The 4027-nt window shown below is 35.0% G+C and overlaps 1 pseudogene; it reads right to left on the bottom strand.

Annotated features, from left to right (window-relative positions):
• Positions 1–2358: 2358 nt before the first annotated feature.
• LOC117024606 (deleted in azoospermia-like) lies at positions 2359–3007 on the bottom strand (annotated as a pseudogene).
• Between the last annotated feature and the right edge of the window lie 1020 nt (positions 3008–4027).

Raw genomic sequence — 4027 nt, 5'->3', positions numbered from 1 at the left:
TACAAACAAGCTCTGAGTGCCAAGTAACAGAAAGACAGGGCAACCCACCACATCTCTTTGTGGCTTATTGTTAAGCAGAAACCAGTACAGTAACACATCATAGCATACTGGTTTCACCTTCCTTTGCTTTTCTTCACGTTTCCTCTCACCTTCACCATCAGAGCTAGCCTTCCCAAAAAGTGTTGGTACCTTAAACCTTGTCTTATCCTCCACTTTCTGGAAAAACTAGTTTAACACACTTTCTATTTGGGATGACTGCTCTTACCATATGTAGACTTAGTAGAGCTTGGCCTATCAGCATTCTGAGAAAACATTTTGCTAATGAACCTACCCTTGCTATTGTTTTGGAAGATAAGCTGAAAGGAAAACTAAATGGATCTGCAGAATATGAGCTTATTTCTTCAGATACCTAAAATGGTGACAGAAAAAATGACTGTCAAAGACAATTTTAAGGTTGTGGTGGTAATCACAGGACTTAGACAGGCATGGAGAGAAAGAGTTTTCTTAATCTGCCCCAGGGAAAAAAATTACTACCTCCAAATTCATTATATTTAAGATTATTTAGCACATCCAATTGCATCAGAATTGTAGTTTCCATCCAATGGGTGATCTTACATACGTTGTCTGAGACTCGGTGAACAACCCAAGCCTTATGTGATTAGAAGTGGGTTTACTCTGGATTCTACCAGTTTGGCCTATTTTATGTCTTAAAATCTTGGCATTCATCCATCCCGCAGCTGCCATGGAGGAGTTTTGAGAATAGTGTGGTGACTCAATTGTGGCTATATGAAGTGAAATGAATGTGGCAAGAATTGCCTTTTATAATGAATTCAGAAATGAGAATGGACATTGGCAATGAGATCTGGAGGGGAATCTATAATTTGGTGGGTGAAAGTGCCTATAAAGTGTTAAAACAGAAGGAATATGTAAACTTTGCTAATGATGTAAGTGTGGTTTATATAATTATATTTACATTTTAAAACAATATATAGGTATATCTAGTATGAATAATAATAAAGGTGTGTGTCATTGAGAATAAATTCTTTGACTTTCTTGTGTTCTGAATTCTCAAGGATTACCCTTTATCATTAAGAACTTGGGAGTAGATATATTTTGACATTCAGAAAGATGTAAAACGACTATGATATGTGGTTTCTATGCTGAAGAAATGTTACAACTATAATGTGACTAACAACATTCAGTTACCATCCATTCATGGACCACAGTTTACTGTTTCTTCCTAAAGCAAGAATTTGGGCCCATAGTATCAAAGCACACTAATAAAATGCCTGCATTTTAATCTTTGACAAAATTAAATCAACTACCACAATGTGCCAAACTTGAAGAAAAGATAAAAATATATAAAAATTTCCTGACTCAATATTAAACTAAGTAGAAATATGTACAAGAGTAGATTTTCTCCAACGAAACAATTAGGCTACACTCATTAGACAATATTCCTCCCCATTTTTTAAAGACAAATGAGTAATTTTTTACAGTTTTTAAAGCTTCAGCATTCTTTATTACCAATATTTTGCAGAATTAAAGATACAGCCATTAATTTTTGCATTTCGAGGAAAAAAATATTTTTTTAAAAAAAAAGGAGAATAGTAACTCACTAAGAAGCTTATATACATAGTAAAGTTTAGTTTGTCTTGGGTTCTTTAAAAAAATTAGGTTCAGAATTTCAATGATATCCTAATTACCATCCCAAATGTAATATATATGTGTGGATTCTGGATGAGAGATAAAATATTTCCAACTAATAAACATAAGACACACTGACTGGACTGTCCAGAATCAGTTTTACTGGGTTTAGATAAGGAAGAGTTCAATAAAGGTAACTATATATTGAGTTCCACTGATTTAAAAAATGTAGTCTTAAAAACTCTGCTTTTGTGGTAAATTTCTATTCAAATCATAAATGTAAAGCACAAAATTATGAACATTGTACTATTCACAGGTACTTGCTAGAGAAGTGAAATGCTTGGATTCTATCAAAATTCTTACCTTTCAAAATAGTGAGCTTTCTGAAACAATTTTTTGAAATTCAGCATTTGCTCTTAAATTGTTAAAATGGCAATTTCAATTAAAAAAATATTACAGATAAATCTTAATGTTATCCCTTTCAGTCTCAATTATTATTTATTTTCAACTATATATTTAACAAAGAACCAGGTTCTAAATAAACATCTAATGAAAAACAGTTTCAATGCAAAATAAAACTAGGTAATCTAATACAATTTATATAGTCTGAATGTGTGATGTATCAATATTTGGAATTAAATTTCTATAATAGTGAAAAACTCAGTCTTCTCTTAATATTCAAAACCAGCAACTTCTCATGAGACTAGAAAGTTAGTAGAGAAGATCATATTTAAGTACTGCCCAACTTCTTCTAAGATGATGCACTCTTTTATTCTTAAAGTAGTCATCATGAATAACAACAGAATTTCTCAGTCTATTCCCTGGATTAAACAGGTAAGATACCACTGTCTATATGCTATCGTCCACAAATTTCTTTTGTGGACCATTTCCAAAGGATGGAGTAGCTTCATGAACTGAGCATTCACTTGGCAAAACTTCAGCTCCTGAATCAACTTTGTTACAGTGGTATTTAACAGCTGCATAAGCTGGAGGTATAACATAACTCCTTTGTTCCCCAGCAGGCCACTGTGGTGTCATCCGATAAGTATATACAAGGCAGCTGATATCCAGTGATGACCTGAACTGTTGAACTTGAATAAGGAATCTACTCCTGAACATACGGAGTCATAGAATTTATCATCATTGCAGGCTACATACGATAAGTTTCAGTGTTTGCATTGCTTCCCACACTCTGCAACTGTGGTACATGAGGAAGATTAAAAACCAAAGGATGTGGCTGCACATGACAAGCACATAATTTTTTTTTTCTGATTGCAGGGCACTGTTTCAGCTTTTTACCTTGGAAATTTACCTGTGATTCTACTATGTTCTGCACATCCATGTCATTAATAAAGGAAACAAAAGTGTCTTTGCTTCATCCTCCATCATGACAACACTCTGTGTGACACATCACTTCTGGTACAGCAATTTCTGTCAAATAAAAACATTACAGTGTGTCCTCATCCACCTTACTCACCGGATCTGGCTCGTCCCCAAAGTCAAAATGATTCAGGACATCGAGGCAGCCATGACAGCACAACTAAATATTACAGTGTGTCCTCATCCACCTTACTCACCAGATCTGGCACTGTGGGACTTCTGGCTCTTCCCCAAAGTCAAAATGATTCAGGACATCGAGGCAGCTATGACAGCACAACTAAAGACACTTACGAAAGAGGACTTCCAGAACTGCTTCAGAAAGTGGCAAGAACGATGGATAGGTGTGTATAAAGCGAGGGGGAGGATTTTGAGGGCAATTAATCGCAATGTGTCTTTTACTATAATAAGTTTTTTAAACATTCCCCGTATTTTTTTTATCACACCTCATAATTACTCACTAAAAAGAATTTCTCCTTCCTTTCACCTCACATTTATAAGAATTTAAATGGAGATTAGGAACTGACAACCATTAGATACCAAGTCCCTAAGGAAACCATTTGTAAACTGCTACAACATTTTTTATATCCATTGTTACCACCTGTCCTCACAGCAGTCCTATGATATAAGCATTATTCCTCCTTCCATTATGAAACCAATGATAAGAGTTTTGATAATTCTTCAAGGTCATGTGGCTAGAGAAGGGTGACCCCCAGATATGAGACCAGGCTCCTGCCTCCTTGTAAGTTCACAGAGACCTGAATTCCTTTCCAGCACACAGTTTTTTTTATAGTAGCAGCAGCACTCTTAAACATGTAAAACATGTTATGGTTTTAAAATAGCAATAGATTCCAAATGCAGTCAAAGTAATCTCAGATTAAAACCGGCATCAAATTCAAATAAACACATTCCCCTACCCAGATAGCACTAGAGATTGGACTGATTATTAAAAGTAAAGAAGGAATACAAGTAGAACACCAGACTCTAGTGTAGTATGGCGTAT

The sequence above is a fragment of the Rhinolophus ferrumequinum genome, chromosome 7 (genome assembly GCF_004115265.2).
Source record: "Rhinolophus ferrumequinum isolate MPI-CBG mRhiFer1 chromosome 7, mRhiFer1_v1.p, whole genome shotgun sequence".
Lineage (NCBI taxonomy): Eukaryota > Metazoa > Chordata > Mammalia > Chiroptera > Rhinolophidae > Rhinolophus > Rhinolophus ferrumequinum.
The sequence above is the reverse complement of the archived record's forward strand: the minus strand, read 5'-3'. Positions and strand labels throughout refer to the sequence as shown.